This window comes from Dermacentor andersoni, chromosome 4 (assembly GCF_023375885.2).
Source record: "Dermacentor andersoni chromosome 4, qqDerAnde1_hic_scaffold, whole genome shotgun sequence".
NCBI lineage: Eukaryota > Metazoa > Arthropoda > Arachnida > Ixodida > Ixodidae > Dermacentor > Dermacentor andersoni.
Window position 1 is genome coordinate 8271214 of NC_092817.1, and position 18331 is coordinate 8289544.

At 47.9% G+C, this 18331-nt stretch overlaps 1 protein-coding gene across 2 annotated transcripts in view; it reads right to left on the reverse strand.

Annotated features, from left to right (window-relative positions):
* Positions 1-3896: 3896 nt before the first annotated feature.
* LOC126535940 (major facilitator superfamily domain-containing protein 6-like) overlaps positions 3897-18331 on the reverse strand; it is a 186492-nt gene continuing 172057 nt past the window's right edge. For both annotated transcript variants that reach the window (XM_050182800.3, XM_055073361.2), the window contains one exon: positions 3897-9224. The gene's annotated coding sequence lies outside the window, so the exon portion shown is untranslated. The remainder of the gene's footprint in view (positions 9225-18331) is intronic.

The following is an 18331-nucleotide window of genomic DNA, read 5'->3' on the forward strand; positions in this document are numbered from 1 at the left end:
TGCTGAGCAAACGCCTTTGGTGGCATACATAAGCACTTTATTAACTACGCTTTAGCTTTATACGCAGGACAAACAGTAGTAAGCTTGGCCCAGCAGAGTCTGACAAGCGACGTGTATTTTTATATAACAGTGACTTTTTCAGAGGGTTTGCTGGAGTTCCTGCTGAGCAAACGCCTTTGGTGGCATACATAAGCACTTTATTAACTACGCTTTAGCTTTATACGCAGGACAAACAGTAGTAAGCTTGGCCCAGCAGAGACTGACAAGTGACGTGTATTTTTATATAACAGTGACTTTTTCAGAGGGTTTGCTGGAGTTCCTGCTGAGCAAACGCCTTTGGTGGCATACATAAGCACTTTATTTACTACGCTTTAGCTTTATACGCAGGACAAACAGTAGTAAGCTTGGCCCAGCAGAGTCTGACAAGCGACGTGTATTTTTATATAACTGACTTTTACAGAGGGTTTGCTGGAGTTCCTGCTGAGCAAACGCCTTTGGTGGCATACATAAGCACTTTATTAACTACGCTTTAGCTTTATACGCAGGACAAACAGTAGTAAGCTTGGCCCAGCAGAGTCTGACAAGCGACGTGTATTTTTATATAACAGTGACTTTTTCAGAGGGTTTGCTGGAGTTCCTGCTGAGCAAACGCCTTTGGTGGCATACATAAGCACTTTATTAACTACGCTTTAGCTTTATACGCAGGACAAACAGTAGTAAGCTTGGCCCAGCAGAGTCTGACAAGCGACGTGTATTTTTATATAACAGTGACTTTTTCAGAGGGTTTGCTGGAGTTCCTGCTGAGCAAACGCCATTGGTGGCATACATAAGCACTTTATTTACTACGCTTTAGCTTTATACGCAGGACAAACAGTAGTAAGCTTGGCCCAGCAGAGACTGACAAGCGACTTGTATTTTTATATAACAGTGACTTTTTCAGAGGGTTTGCTGGAGTTCCTGCTGAGCAAACGCCTTTGGTGGCATACATAAGCACTTTATTTACTACGCTTTAGCTTTATACGCAGGACAAACAGTAGTAAGCTTGGCCCAGCAGAGTCTGACAAGCGACGTGTATTTTTATATAACAGTGACTTTTTCAGAGGGTTTGCTGGAGTTCCTGCTGAGCAAACGCCTTTGGTGGCATACATAAGCACTTTATTAACTACGCTTTAGCTTTATACGCAGGACAAACAGTAGTAAGCTTGGCCCAGCAGAGTCTGACAAGCGACGTGTATTTTTATATAACAGTGACTTTTTCAGAGGGTTTGCTGGAGTTCCTGCTGAGCAAACGCCTTTGGTGGCATACATAAGCACTTTATTTACTACGCTTTAGCTTTATACGCAGGACAAACAGTAGTAAGCTTGGCCCAGCAGAGTCTGACAAGCGACGTGTATTTTTATATAACAGTGACTTTTTCAGAGTGTTTGCTGGAGTTCCTGCTGAGCAAACGCCTTTGGTGGCATACATAAGCACTTTATTAACTACGCTTTAGCTTTATACGCAGGACAAACAGTAGTAAGCTTGGCCCAGCAGAGTCTGACAAGCGACGTGTATTTTTATATAACAGTGACTTTTTCAGAGGGTTTGCTGGAGTTCCTGCTGAGCAAACGCCTTTGTTGGCATACATAAGCACTTTATTTACTACGCTTTAGCTTTATACGCAGGACAAACAGTAGTAAGCTTGGCCCAGCAGAGTCTGACAAGCGACGTGTATTTTTATATAACAGTGACTTTTTCAGAGGGTTTGCTGGAGTTCCTGCTGAGCAAACGCCTTTGGTGGCATACATAAGCACTTCATTAACTACGCTTTAGCTTTATACGCAGGACAAACAGTAGTAAGCTTGGCCCAGCAGAGTCTGACAAGCGACGTGTATTTTTATATAACAGTGACTTTTTCAGAGGGTTTGCTGGAGTTCCTGCTGAGCAAACGCCTTTGGTGGCATACATAAGCACTTTATTTACTACGCTTTAGCTTTATACGCAGGACAAACAGTAGTAAGCTTGGCCCAGCAGAGACTGACAAGTGACGTGTATTTTTATATAACAGTGACTTTTTCAGAGGGTTTGCTGGAGTTCCTGCTGAGCAAACGCCTTTGGTGGCATACATAAGCACTTTATTTACTACGCTTTAGCTTTATACGCAGGACAAACAGTAGTAAGCTTGGCCCAGCAGAGTCTGACAAGCGACGTGTATTTTTATATAACAGTGACTTTTTCAGAGGGTTTGCTGGAGTTCCTGCTGAGCAAACGCCTTTGGTGGCATACATAAGCACTTTATTAACTACGCTTTAGCTTTATACGCAGGACAAACAGTAGTAAGCTTGGCCCAGCAGAGTCTGACAAGCGACGTGTATTTTTATATAACAGTGACTTTTTCAGAGGGTTTGCTGGAGTTCCTGCTGAGCAAACGCCTTTGGTGGCATACATAAGCACTTTATTAACTACGCTTTAGCTTTATACGCAGGACAAACAGTAGTAAGCTTGGCCCAGCAGAGTCTGACAAGCGACGTGTATTTTTATATAACAGTGACTTTTTCAGAGGGTTTGCTGGAGTTCCTGCTGAGCAAACGCCTTTGGTGGCATACATAAGCACTTTATTTACTACGCTTTAGCTTTATACGCAGGACAAACAGTAGTAAGCTTGGCCCAGCAGAGACTGACAAGTGACGTGTATTTTTATATAACAGTGACTTTTTCAGAGGGTTTGCTGGAGTTCCTGCTTCAGGAACTTGACCGAATAAGTTTGCTCGAACCAAGTAGGTAGCTTTCTGGTAAATAGCGCAATGCGCTGTAAGGAGAACGCGAAAGTGCCATCGCAATTTCTTTCTTTCTTGCATGCATTTTTTTGCAATCTCGAGTCGGCCAATATTTCACCACCTTTAAAACTTTTTCGCGAATCGAACTTCTTTTTCGTAAAACACGGCGTAGCATCCGTTAAGTTGTAGAACGGGCGCAAATTCGTAAAAATTACGAAAAATTCCTGGAGAGTTGGCAGGTGTTGTCATTGGGTGTGTAAAACTGGATATATACTGCTCTTCTACGATCGGGCCGGTAGGCTAGATCTGGCAGTCCCGTCGTGGGATTAGCAGAGGGCGCGTTCGATCGCGTTTTGCTGGACCCAATAAAAGTTTATTCGCTCGCTCACTCTCCTAAGACAAAAAATTAATAATTTAAACAGTCGTCTCTCTCACACACACACACACCTATATATCAGATGTGCCCTTGGATTCAGTGATGTAGTGATTTCAGGTGCTTGAATGACAGTAAGCATAAACGAAAACATTTTTCGGCCGTTTCGGCAGGGGCCCGGCCTTCATCAGAGAAAGTGCTAAGTTAATGAAACAGAGAATAGGTTATATATATATATATATATATATATATATATATGGCCAATGTTCTGTGAACATACATGCACACGCATGCTTCTCGCAGACTTCGCGGCGGCGCCGCTAGATGGAGCAGCATGTCCGGAGGGAAGCACGAGAGGCCGGCTGCATGTACGCAGCTTACATGATGCGTTTCGGCGGTGGCAGTACGGCGTCACTGCATTGCTTCATTAATAATCGCTTTAACGTCGACATTCATCGTGAGATGGGTTCTGCCGGATTTTCTCAAAAGATTGATTAGCGATTACATTTGCCCCACCAAACACTTATGCCGTGTTTTGAGCCCGTGGAAGTGCTTCGGCTTTGTTTCCCTGTAATAAAGAAACAATGTGGTTGTGGAGTAGTGGTGAGGCTCTCCGGTCCAACGCGCGTAAATCCGTGAATGTTAACCGTCTTTATTTTGTTTCCCAGGCTTTGATCGCGATGCTACAAGGAGACGTGCTTTGTGCAGTAAGAAGCCTCCCAGCACTAGACACCTAAGAAGTCTCAGTGATGACGAAGTGCAAACATTCAGTGATGAACGTATATTTTATTTACAACGACACTCACAACACGGCTTGTTCGCACTAGTCCATAATGGGGCTCACCCTGGAAACGTGGTCAACACGCACTTAGGATAAATGACCTCAAGCGTGCAGGGAATGGTGCGGCAGCGAAAGCTGCGACCATCGTCCAGTGAAGCAAGTGTTCGGAATGAGTCGTGACTCGTATACAACCCTCGTTACCGAATGGCGGGCCGGGATACGCAATGACGGGTAGGTCGAGGTGAAGTTTCATCGTGACGGACCCCTTTTGCCTGCATAAGGGCGAGCGATATACCGTGCCTTCAAACGAACTAATTTTATTCAAGGCGGAGCATCGTCTTCCATAGATGCTTTGAGCTCCTTTGAGGACGACACGCGGTACAGGGCAAGTTGCTGTCAGAATGATTACGAAATCTTGTTTCGGAGTTTAAAGTCTACATTTATATGGAAAACTTGCAGACAGCCGTAACCTAAGGCAAGTTCAGTTTGTGCAATTCTTCTATAGCGATCAAGATATCAATATTTGTTGATTATTCATATTTATGATTTTTTACATACCGCGTAAGAAGTGTTCTCCTAGGAGCGCAAAGCACTTTGGAAGAGGCAGTTGTGTTGCTCACGTGTTCATTTAACTTAATGTGTGCTTAACTTTAAACACACTAAGTATAGAATAGTGGGACTGCCGGATTGTAATTTGAGATTAAGTGTGCGTTGTAACCCACATAGAGTTTCTCACTACATTACCTAGAGGGAAATCTGGCGCTGCTGCGCTGTGGCATGCATGGGAATGCCGGTATATTGTGGATTCGGATTGGCATCGTTCTCGTAGAGACAGGACACCTTGAAGACGCGCTTGGCAAGTACCGTTCCGTCTGTCACATTGATTCATTTTCTACTAGAACAGCACGTGAAAAGCTGTTTTAGCTTTATTATTACGCGAAAACATGTTTTGTTTAACTGTGAGAACTTGTTATTGCATGTAGAATTATATGTTACGTAAAAAGTATCAGCGGGCCGCTAAAGTTGGAGGACAGACGACAAGGTTCACGCTCGATTTGAAACAGTTGGTCGTCTGTTCTTGCTTTTCTTCGCTTGGTCATGCATTGTGGGTGAGTAAAGATGTAATATGCGGGAATGGAAACATTTTATGAAGATTTTACTTTGAGAACGCGTTATTTGCGTAGCCATATCCACGTTTTAGACGAAGCCTCTTACAACACCAGCCAACACGAGCCTCGCAAACACATATACCGTCATTCCCATGACGGCACGGTGCCCCCTTAAGAAACTCCCATAGACGGTGGCGCCAGATTACCCTCTAGGTGTTATAGTGAGAAACTCTATGGTAACCCATTCACCAGCAACCGTGGACTTCTCCCCAGCGATTGTGCCGATTCGAACAGTATATAAGCTGGAATAGCTCGTTAAATGAGGCGAGGAAAACACAGGCAGAAAATAAAGCGCGAGCGTTCATCCCTATGTCATTATTGTTATGAACCTGTTCTTTTTTCTTCGTGTGCCTTTAAGATCAACTACACGGGGAGCTTCAAGCACAGCAGGCCGCGGTCACGGACGGTGGTGGCGCAGTTACAAGGGGGGCTTCGGAACCATTACATGCCTGAGCTCTACGACAAGTCTTATTGCACCAATTGCAATAGATCCCTTAACGTATATCATTTACTCTGGCCGTGCTCGCAAGCTCACATAAGCTCCGAACCGGACAAGCGCAAGTTTGAAAAAGCAATTCGGAGCGAAGAACTCGCTCCCCAACTCTGGGGCGTCCAGCAGGTCCACGACGCCGCCAGGAAACTCAACCTGCCGGTTCCGTCGTGGGAGACGCCCACTCCATGAGAGCCCAAAGCTCTCGTGGCCTGCAGGACCTCGAATAAAGTTGATTTCCTTCCTTCCTTCGGAACCTCACAGCAGCGCATCGCGCAGATACGCGCTCGTGGCTCTCGCGCGTGACGCTTCATTCGCCCGGTCGCGCAACAAGGAGCGAAAGCTGGTTCGTCTAGGAAAGCGTGCGACAGTGCAGCGGCGTGCTCGTGGCGGAGTGCGCGGAAGCGAAGGCGCTTTCAGCATTGCCGCCACAATTATGACAGTGCTCCTTTGCGAATTCTTTCCCGGCTTGAGATCGGTGGCGCCGTTTTCCGAGATCCCTGTGTGCTGCCTGCGGAAAGAACCCGCTTGGCGCAATGAATGTCAAACGGAATGTGGACAGGCATCGAAGACGTGTACCCAGCCCGGCTCAGGGAAACTCACCTAATTGCGAGGGGGGCACACGGGTATCCTACCAAGAACGCCCGCCACAACTGTATGGCAGTGATGCCTGCTGCTGTGCTTAGGCACACCACATGTCCGGCGCTCAGGCTGTGACCGCGGCACATGGCTTCAAGACGACAGAGCGTTACTGGAGTTCCTCCACGATGCGGGGTTACATTCATTCGTATGTTTGCTTTTTCTTTTACTGTGCCTTCAAGAAATAGTAAAACAAAAGCGTCTACGGGGAGCTAGCGCAGGTCAGTTGGTGCTGTTCCAGCGCGCAGCGACAATACGCTGTCGCCGTCCGACAGGGAGGCCACAAGAATGGCACGTCATTTTTAACGCTAACATACGCGCGCCTGCATCAACGCTTCCCATAATGGCCCCGATGCGTACAGCCGAGCTCTGTGCACGCGCGTTGTGAGGAGTGCGCGAGCTTTGCACGTTGTGGTATGTACTGCTGCCCACTCGGGTCAGAAGCTGCATGCATGTGCCCCAAAATGAGCGGTGAATTTGGCGACGCGACATCGGCAGCATGTGCTACTGAAAACTGTTGCCTCCGCCTGCTAGGCTGCGTGTTATCGTGCTACTGTAGGCCCATCAAGTTTAAGCACCAGTTGTTCATAAGCGCTTTGGCATTGCTCCATGCTGTTGTGTGGGAACGCTGGCCGTGAATCCAGAAAGCGAAAACGGCCACGTCGTTGTCGAATGGCATCATGCGTGAGCAGTTTAAGGCATCTCAACGCAGTTGAGTGCATTTTACTGACTTCCCTGAGATGGAACGATGAAGGGGAAAATATAATAGTAAAGCATAAACAAGCAGCTCATCTGGGACGAATAAAACCTATATATGCCTTAGCTCAAGAAAACACGTTAAAAATTATGCCTATATCAGTCTAAGTTTGATATGTTTAGTGTGAAGCTACTACTTTCTCTGGATAGGAATGGTTGGTTGTAGAGCAACCTTCGAAGTTCTGGCTTTGTAACTGTCATAGACTGTTGCGACATGTATGACAAATGCCAGATATGCTTCAACTCGAGCGCTAATGCCGGTATGCGTTCCGCATCTATATTCGCACACCGGCAATACTTTTCTCGCGTTTTGCTACAACGCACGAAGAGTTCAAAATATTGCAGCTAACGCAAAACACAAGGAAGAACTCGCACATGTACTACACGCAAAGCTCACAAGACATGCTCTTTGCAATGCATCATTCATTGAAAACAAGCAGGTTGGACTAATTTGATATTACGCAAGCGTTTAGGTCACGTGCACACATCGCTCGATCGTTATGTGCCTGCTCATCGTTCGGCCGTGCTTAACAGACGCGAAAAAAAGAGCGCTCATTTTTCTTTTCTGTCCACTGGCGATCAGCGCGAAAAATATGTGCTTTGGGCTGGAATCTTCCTTCGGTATTGCAACGAAGCCACCGCACATATTCATCACTAATTAGGTAAACGCTTTCAGTCACATTTGACACAGTTGCGAGGGCGGCCGACGAAAAAGTAGCTATTAACAAAAGCCGCATAAGATACTCGAGGCACTGAGCCTCAATAATACAAAACCATCGAACTTTCTAGTATCAAATGCCACAGGGTGGCATGCTTTTTTTTTGCTGTTGTTGTTTGTTTGTTTTAATGCGAATCCACAGGCTGAGTCTTGTAAGAAATTGTAACCATATCTTTGTTTCTATCCTTATCTTCTGTAACCCCCCCTTATGTAATACCCCGACAGGGGTCCTTAAGGAAAAAAAAAAAAAAAAAGAAATAAATAAATGATGATGAAAAGAAGCGGGCGTGTGACACGTTCTCGCTACCACATTTAAGCCCAGTGCGATTTGTGTGCACGTGCTTCGCTGGTACTCGCCGTTGTTGCTCAGTGGCTATGGTGTTGGGCTGCTGCGCACGAGGTCGCGGGATCAAATCCCGGCCACGGCGGCCGCATTTCGATGGAGGCGAAATGCGAAAACACCCGTGTACTTAGATTTAGGTGCACGTTAAAGAACCCCAGGTGGTCAAAATTTCCGGAGTCCTCCACTACGGCGTGCCTCATAATCAGAAAGTTGTTTTGGCAGGTAAAACCACATAATTTAATTTTTCACTTCGCTGGCGTTGCGACAGCTATCGGGGCGCGGCTTGCACTCGTCGTATTCTGCACTTCGATCAACGTCGCTGCACCGACGGGAACCAAGCGCAACTAGCAGACCGCGGAAGTTCTGGCAGCACAAAGACCACAGTGTTCGTCGACAGACACTTGTTCATCAAGCTGGATTTTTCCAAGTTACTGGACAGCACAGCGACTCGGATCGTCCTGCTACCACGGTCAGTTTCCCCTTCCTCGCCGAGCACTCGGCTCACAAACTTATTTCACGAAGCGCCGCATGCTGTGTCCCCGTGCAGTGAGTCGCTGCTTAAGCATTACATCAAACAGATGGATTGGTGTGGATTCAGCGGGAATGTGCGCACAAATAGAGCAGGCGAAGGGCACACGACACTCCGGCCAGACAAGCGCTCGCAAGCAACGCTCGGTTGAAGGACACACGACATCCGCGCGCGTCCTTGCCACAGCAGTCTAAGCCTGCGTCGTCCAGAAGCGCTGTTGAGAACTGCGGACGCTGCAGTACGCTCGAGGCGCCACTCTGGTCAACGGACCCTACACACATCCTAACGCGCACATAACGTTGCAAATAATTATGGCCTCCCTCGCCGTCGTACACGCTAGCTTCAACGATGCATACAAGGACGACGACAACGCAGTGTACTCATCCACGTTACGCTGAAGCCAATGTGTTTAACTCGCACCAACTCGCCCACCCGGGCAAGAGCTGCCACTGTGTGTGTGTGTGTGCCTGCGCTGCCCGGGATGTTGCAGCGGCGCTAGTTATCGCGGAGCAGCTCCAAAACTGAATTGGTTGTTCTCGCATCGTCGGAAACACGAGCTACAGTTCTGCAACAGGGCCACACAGCAGGCATGTCCCGCGGTGAAGTTTCCCCTCTTTTCGAGGACAGATCTCTTCCATGCGGCTCCTGGGGGTTCACCTGACCGGAAATCTGGAAGGAGAACGGAGGAAAAAATCAGCAGATGCCACTTGGATCGGCTCATTAGGCATATTCCCAGCGGCGTAGGGAAAGTATTAATCCACAGTGCCTCAGGGTCGCATTTAGTAAGGATTCATTTCAACCTTTTATTTTTATTCTCCGCATCATTCCCTCGCACCAACTGGCTGATTCCGGCGGCGATAATGGTGTGAGGCTACATCCGAGCCAAAAAAAAAACGGAAAGAAAATAAAGAAGGAAATATCGTGGCTTCTGCTGCCAGGAGACCCTGCAGCAGCCGTGGAAGCACGAAGCTATTCGGGTGAAGGTTACTTCGCAACGCGGCGCCAGGCAAGAATAAAAATATTAACTAATAATAATAATAATAATAATAATAATAATAATAATAATAATAATAATAATAATAATCGCACTTCTGTACGGGTTATCTGAGATTCCCTAGCAGATCTAGCTCGAGTGCCACCGTCTTCCCGAAGTACAGTATCGCATTTTTCACGCGCAATCGGATCAGCGACTCTCGGCGATATCACTTTCCACGAACATTGTGGGATAAGGGGCTAAAATCCAGCGGGGAGGACGTCCACCACTTCAGGGCGGCGTCGCGTTATGCGGTATGTCACCCAAAACATTGACGTATGCCTCAAGAGCTGAGGACACTCGCCGACAACAGCCCAACCAGCGATCACAATTAGATTCGGTAATCCAATATTCATCGTCGCCACCGTCGTGCTGCCCGTACGGGATGACCGGTGAAGAACGCAGCGCCAAACGCACCTCGAAAGCATTACGTGCAAAAGAACCGGCGATCACTTGCGCCAATCCTCCGCGACGACGTCAACAACGTTGTCCCTTCTGTTGGCGGGCATTCGAGTGCAATGTTGCATGCGAAGTCAGCGCGACCTTCCGGTAGGCCTTTCTTGGAGCCTGCCAACAACGTGGACCGTATTTTGCAACGCTCCACTTCATTTCCCAATATTTTTCTGTCATTCGTCGCGCTCACTGGGCGACCCCAGCGATTACAGCTGTGCACGCTACACTTCCCAGTTCCGACGTCTGCTGTCGCGGCACATTGGTGTGGCGCCAGTGGGAGAGCATCATGTGCTACGCTGTTCCCTTTGGGAGGACACACGCCTTTCCAAAGAGATATGCGCAGTCTATACTCCTTTCCATACATAGCAGTCAACACACTGTGGAGGCTAGAGAGACTTCTTGCAGTGGCTTCGTTCGCACATGGATATAGTTCGATGTTTTGTAACCGCAATTGTGCGCAACTGTTTTTCATACAGGCTCAGCATTGAATGAAACAAGTTTTAATCCTTAGAAACAAATACACTCTGCTATACGGCTGCTAATGCGTTGTATTATTGTCCGAGTTCTCAAGTTTGTGATCCTTATTCCTTAATACTTCAATCTTATCCGCCGTGGTTGCTCAGTGGCTATGGTGTTAGGCTGCTGAGCACGAGGTCGCGGAATCGAATCCCGGCCATGGCGGCCGCATTTCGATGGGGGCGAAAACACCCGTGTGCTTAGATTTAGGTGCACGTTAAAGAACCCCAGGTGGTCAAAAATTCCGGAGTCCTCCACTGCGGCGTGCCTCATAATCAGTAAGTGGTTCTGGCACGTAAAACCCCACAATTTAATTTTTGTTTTAATACTTTAATCTTATCGCGAAAGTTGAGTAACTTATGAATGATCGGACGCGTATGTCCCTGCTGGAGTCTTCAAATTCTGTGGCATATTTAAATCTTGGGACAACTAATCTGTAGCTTTTCTGCGAAAAACGTAGCAATGCTGCTTAGCAGTGAACTATTGCTTTCTTCAGGATGTTCGGGAAGTCTGAACAGGATGAGATTATTTCTGCGCAAGCGGTTCTCGAGATGATCATTCTTGTCAACAAGTTCGTTGACCGTGTTACTTAGGGACAAGAATACATTGGAAGACTCGGCAGGAGGAGTAATAACACCACTGGGTTTAGAAGACAGAAGATTCAAGAGAAGTCAAGGGCAGTCACCGTGACTTAATTACTCCAGGAAGCTGTCTCCAAGGCGACACTTTTGCCAACAGAGAGTCGACCTTCTGAGTAAACGATGACATTTTAGATCGAAAATCCGCAGCGGCCTCTGTGTTAGGTGACGAGTATTCGAGAGCAGTAACCCGAGGTTCTAAGTTTTGAAACCGAGAATTGACAGACTGACCGAGGGTAGAGATGTCAAGGGCCATTTTTTCCTGTCCTGAAAGCAGTTTATTGAACATTTCGGCAACTGAGGGCTCGTAATTACTATTTTCGGAAGTTTCGTCAGAGGAAGAATTACTGGCTAATCGGGTAGCTGGTCTGGTACCCTGCACTTTATTCTTGAGGCCAGGGTTCAGTTCATCAATTGTCAATCATCAATGTCACCACTTCTCACCTTTTGTAAGGCACTGACGTGCGTGCGGTGGTTGCTCGCGCGATAGTACTAAAAATGCAGGAAGCTGTACACATAAACATGCCATGACAAATCTTCTAGTTTGGCCCAATGACGTATCGTAATTGAAATGTTATGGAGAAACCAAAGAAAATAATGTGTCTATAAATTTTTGTCTATAAGCCACATGAAAGCTCCGTTGTAATTGTCCATTCGATTCGAATCTGTCGCAGGGTGCTTCATTCGCTTGCCGATTTATATGCAAAAAAATAACCGACGATTACGATAATCGCTAAGGCAAAATTTGAGCGCAGCTCTATAGAGCTGCGCTCAAACACACGTATATATACGCTCAAACACACGTATATATACGTGTGTTTAAGATGGCGTACGGTTTACTGACAGGAAGCGAGGTTCAAAGCATCAGGCATTATTTTTATTCTTTGCCTTTCAGGTAGCCCCTGGCTGCACGTGCTCGTGAGCACGGGCTCCCTCCAGGAAGGAGGCGCTTCTTCTTCGATCCGAGACTGTGCTGAGATTAATTCAACACACTCCCGGGCGCCAAATCACTCGTTCAGCTCGAGCGAACAAAGTTTTTGTATTGGTCAGGTGGTAATAACTCCTTGCTGTTGTTGAATCTTGCAAGAGCGGACATGGCCATCAACACCCTTGTAGACTTCAAGAACCCTTGCGAGTTTCCACATTTGTCGAGGTAATTTCTCGGCGTGGACTATGACGATATCTCCTGTCTTTATTTCGTTGGTGGGTCTCCCATGGGAAAAGTGCGCTGATCGAAGTTGCAGCAGATATTCTTTCCATCCACCTCCTCCAGGAGTTCTCAGTTAGTCGTTTCCTGTAGGCGTGTCGTCGGACAGCTTCCGTGGCCGTAAAGTCCACTGACACGTCGTTGCAGCCCTGTGGTAGCGTCATTAGCCTCCGTCCTATGATGGGGTCTGCTGGTGTTAATGCGCCAGGTTCTTCGCTGTCCGATTCAACGTAGGTGAGAGGCTTCGAGTTCACGACCGCTTCGACTTCCGTATGCACAATCGTCAGCTCTTCAAAGTTAAGCCGAGCTTTGCCGAGAACCTTTCTCAGTGGAAGCTTGATCGTTTTGACCAGACGCTCCCACCAGCCGCCCCACCATGGTGCGCTGGGAAGAATAAACTTCCAAGTGATACTCTCCTGGCTCAAGTATGCCGTTACGTCTTCTTGGGAAAGCAACTTGAAAAGCTTCTCTAAGTCTTTTGACGTCTTCTTAAATGTTCTTGCGTTGTCTGAATAAATCACGCGAGGTAGCCCCCTTCGCGCTACAAAGCGTCGTAAGGACATGAGGAATGCTTCTGAGGTCATGCTGGAAACCAGTTCCAGGTGCACTGCTCGTGATGTGGCACATGCGAAAAGCGCTACGTAACATTTTGTTTCTTCGGCTTGAGTCACAACAATCCTGCGAAGTCAACTCCAGTGACTTCGAATGGGTTCGTCGGCCTTACACAATGACGTGCTATAGGATCAGTTGGAGCATCACCAGGGCCAATTCTGAAACGTCGGCACGTATAGCAGCCGTGTATGACTTTCTTCACTAATGTTCTTGACCGGCAGATCCAACAGTGCTCTTGCAACTGTGGCAGGGTATCTCTCACGCTTCCGTGTAGTATTTCGCAGTGTGCTCGCATTGACAGTAATGTAGAAAAGTGATGATCTTGCGGGAGAATGACTGGGTGTTTTGCCTCCCCAGATGCGTCAGTGTGCAACAGGCGCCCGCCCACCCGGAGGATGCCGTCGGCATCCAAGAATGGGTTGAGGTCTTTAGTGCGAGAGACTGTCTTTGCTGATGTACCCGTTAAAATCGAACTTATATCTTCGCTGAAGGCTTGCTGCTGTACATGTCTGATCCAATATTTTTCTGCTTCAGTGATCTCTTCGGCTACTAGAAAACCAGTGTGCGCTCTGTTTTTGAATCGGCAGTGTTTGATGAATCTGAATATCCATGCCGTGACCCTGAGCACCTCTTCGATTCTGCTGTAGCTGTCAATGTCCAGAATCGATGTCGACTTTGTCGCACTGGAGATCGCAACGTGAACAGCAGTCATTTCACAGACTATCCTATCATCGGTGCTGATAGGTTCTGGGGGTTGTAGTGGCCATATACCTTCTGACTCGCCTAGCCAGTCTGGTCCATGCAGCCACGTATGGATATACAATAACTTATCCATTGAAACTCCACGTGTCAGTAGGTCAGCAGGATTCACCTGTCCTGGACAATACTTCCACATAGAAGGATCGGTTTTCTCCCTGATCTCTTTCACTCTATTCGACACAAATTGCTTCCACTTCGTTGCGTCACCTTTTATCCATGACAACGTAATTGTGGAATCTGACCACATTGTACAGTGGATCTCAAAATCAGTGAGGGCACTTGAGACGTAATTAAGTAGTCTTGCTCCGATCAAGGCTCCCAGAAGCTCCAGCCGTGGCAGTGTCGTTGTCTTGATAGGTGTCACACGTGCTTTTGCGATCAACAACTCGGGCCTCGCTGAGCAGCTCGGTAAGATGTAGAGCGCTGCGCCGTATTGCCGAAGAGCTTGCATCGCAAAATACGTGAGCCTGTAGCACTCGGGGCGATGTGCTTCCGCTGCCAAGATTATTTCATAAATTCGAGAAGGCCCCTCAAAGAAAAAGTGAAAGTATCCGTGTACGGATTCCATGTGATTCCAAGTACCTTCACGCTTGTCTCGTGGAGGACAGCCAGTTCTTTGCCTGCCGACTTTTCCTCATGCTCCAATGCGTTAATCAGACCATCTGAGTTGGCCGCCTATTTCCTTAGCGTCATTCCTGCCTCCTGTATAATCTATTTGGCTTCACGGCAGACTTGAAGTACTTCTTCATCTGACTCTGCTCCAACCACTAAATGATCTACGTAGAATGACTCGTTGAGAAGTTTCGCGGTACTGGCTTTGCTTGAAGGCATACTCTTTAGGTGATGAATTATAGTTGCCGTCAGTAGGGTCAGTAGGAAGGGGCTACATGTTGCTCCGAATGGCACTCGCGTCATCCTCCACTCTTGAATCTCCTCTTCGGAGAAACGCAGTGCTTTTTTTTCCAGACCAGAGGAATCGAAAGGCATCTGTATTCTTCTCTGCTATGGAGATTTGAAGGAATCATTTCTCAATGTCGGAGCTATACGGTGCGTTCTGAAGCGTAATAGTACGTTCACCAGATCCTAGTACAATTTTTCACCCTTTTCGAGGCATTCATTTAATGTGAAGCACCCTTTGGCGTGCGAAGAAGGGTCGAAAACTATTCTGACTTTTGTGGTTAGTGCGTGCTCTCGGATCACTTCCCTGTGCGGCATGTAATAAACCTTTGTCGGATCTAGGGGTGTCCCTTCAACAATCTCCGCATGTAGAGCAGAGCCCGCAGGTACTCCCGCATGATGTTATCAGACGTCTATAAATATCCTTGCTTGCTCGAGTCGGGAGATAAGTTTCCAAAGTCTTGCTATTGCGACTTGCTTGTTGTCCGACAGCTCGACCTCTTCCTTCCAGGGCAACATCACTTCGTATCTTCCGTCCCTAAGACTGATGGTTTCTTCGAATTTCATCAATACTGGACTGAGCCTGCACTCATTGTCAACGGCGTCCGATATTCCCACGCTCTCGAGTTCCCAAAATGAGCGGAGGAATTTTTCGCTGTTATACACTCGTCTTCAGTACGCAGACCATGATCCGCGAAGCTGTTATATCTGATGCCATGCAGTTGGTGTTGCCTTGAAGCATCCTCCCTAGCGTAGAGTGATAGCAATCAGTGTCTCATTGTTCTCGCATCGAGTGACTTCACCCGTCATCACAGTCCATATTTGGTCGGAACCGATGAGAACGCTTATGACTGCTTCCCCGACAACGGATTCGTATAGTCGGTGATCAGCGATATCCTTTCCAGACTTATGAATTTCCGCGACGAACGGTGAGCTGTTTGTACTTGCCTCGATACCTTGGCATATGTGTGGAATTTCTATCGCTTGCAAGCCAACTTCCATATCGGAGAACTGGCTCCGCAGACGGAGCTGCACAACACGCCGCTTCTGCGCTGCTCGATTCGACTTGCTTGCAAACGTATGGAGCGCAATGATGGTAGAGCCCACACACTGCAACTTCAGCTGTCGTGATAGCCATTCTGTGACGAATGTGCGCTGACTGCCTCCGTCTATGACACCTCTGATATATCGACAGGTGACGTCTGTTACTGCCCAAGATCGGAACGTCTGCAGGAGGACGCTCGTCGATGAATCCTCGATAGTACGCCGATCTTTCCCTAAATATGCGCACACAGTCGTGTTTGTGCTTGGATTACTTGTTGGTATTCTGGCAGTTGTTCTGCCGTTTTCCCGTGTTTTCTGGCCTACCTTTTGCGGATCACACACTCTCGTCGAATGACGTCCTTTGCAGGCAGAGCAGGTAACCTTGCGTCTAGAATCACACCCCCTGTGACCTTTAGTCGTGCATCGAAAGCACCTCATGTCTCCTGATAAAATTTACTTCTTTTCCGATAGTGGGAGATCAAGTGCGCAGTCTTCCGTGGAATGTCGACTCGACTTACAGAACACACAGTTCTGAGGTACTTTCATAGTGTTGTTGTGGAGAACTGAAGACGTGGGTTTCGAGTCACGAAAATGGCGAAATTTGTTTACCGCATTCTCGCTTCCTGGATTCGCAAACTGGCTTTTCTCTAAGCTCTCCAACTCGATGGACAGGAAATTTAATAGGCGTTCCAGCTCCGTGATAGACGCTGCATTACTGCTATCACTTGCCACCCGAATGGCGCAAGACCGGTGGTACTGTATCACTATATCGTGTGGTGAAGCCCACAGCAACAGGTCGCACAACATTGTGGAAAAGGACACCTTGCTCACCTCCAGGGTCTCCAGTCCGCGGATGTTGATGACGATCTTGCCGTACGGCTTGCGAAGAGCTGTCGGGTCACTTGAACGGACCGAAGGCAAAGTACGAAGCCTGGAGAAGTACTCTTGTTCGAGTTTCGTTCTATCGCCGAAGCGTTTCTCCAGTATATCGATGGCGTCCTTGTAGGAAGCTTCTGTTGTAGGCAGTCTGACCAGGCAGTCATAGCTGAGGCTGCATCGCCTCTTAGAAAGAACCTCAGGTAGTTAAACTTGTCCATCGCTGTGAGGCTGCCGTTGCGGTGAGTCATCTGGCCGAATTGTTCCCAGAAATCATTCCATCGACACAAATCACCATCAAATGTGGCGACGGTAAGCTTGGGTAGCTTAGCTCCAGAGACTCCCGCTGTACTGACTGTCGATGAAGTCCGAAGCTCTGGTGTCATGACGTGACAACACCATCTCGCTTGCTGAGCAGCTTACTCCTGACGCTGGTAGCGTTGTCCTCGTATTCCACAACGGTGTTGTATTCTTGCTCAAACTCTTCATCAACTATGTGGCTCCCTAGCTCCTCGTTGATCTTGTTCAGCTCATCGTTATTCACATTGAGACGTCCGTAAATAGTGTTGAGCTGATCTACGGTGGCTGTTTCATCGCTGAGAAGAGCTCTTGCCTCGTTGATAAGCCTGGTGTTCAGAGATCGTCTCGACGTCCGCTTCGATCGGAGCCTCTCCATGATGGTCAGTTCACTCGTAGCCTTCCGTGGTCTCTGGTAGTAGATCCCGGGTTTCGGCACCAAATGTTTAACGTGGCGTACGGTTTACTGACAAGAAGCGAGGTTCAAAGCATCATTCTCTTTATTCTGTGCTGTTCAGGTAGCCCTTGGCTGCACGTGCTCGTGAGCACGGGTTCCCTCCAGGAAGGAGGCGCTTCTTCTTGGATCCGAGGCTGTGCTGAGATTAACTAAACACGTGTCTTCATTTCGCGATATATTGAGGTACTACACCGATCACCGCACCGACTGGCGGAACCGCGATGCACGGTTCTATATATGGACTGGCCACTCAGCTGCCGCTTCCCCACAACTGCAGCTTTATTCAGCCGTAATCTTTACCGAGAAACGCTTGCTGCGCACGCTTTGCGCGAAGGCGAGCTTTCTGGATCTTTCCTTTCCATCGGACGGCCGGTGCTGCCACTACCGCGGACGTGAGTGCCATCTGGTGGTGCTTCAAGGTGGCTTCCTCCGCTTTCCTCCTCATGCTTCCTCTGCACCCTCCTCGTCCGCTTTCCTCCTCGCGGTCTCTTCACTCTCGCCGTATTTAATCCCCCGCTGCGCTCGGTTACGCCGAAGTACAGCGCCGAGGCACGCCAATGCTCAACGCAGGAACGGGCGCCTAAGAGTTGCGCTCTAAAAACTGAGTGCAGCTAAAGTTCGTCGTGAAACAAAGAGCTGTTCCTTCGGCCACGAGGCACGCGTACAGGCAAGAACACCTCAAAAGTGTGCATGTCATATTGTGCTATTTTTGTCTTGTTTACCTGTAGATGTCAGATTTAAATTTCTACAAGGGCAAATGTCTTCAACAGCGCCTTGAGAGACAAGTACTCTTGTCGAAATATTGACTCCAGCCTTCTGTTGTTCGTCCGCGATTCATTATATGGAGTCACACGAGCTGCAATTTTTCTTTTAGTCTAACTGGACAAAGGAATTCTCGCACATTTTTCAAGCTTACGGGTCGGCCCACCTGACGAGAAAAGCATACATCACTACACGCATACACTGCAGCTTAACTCAGCTCCTTCC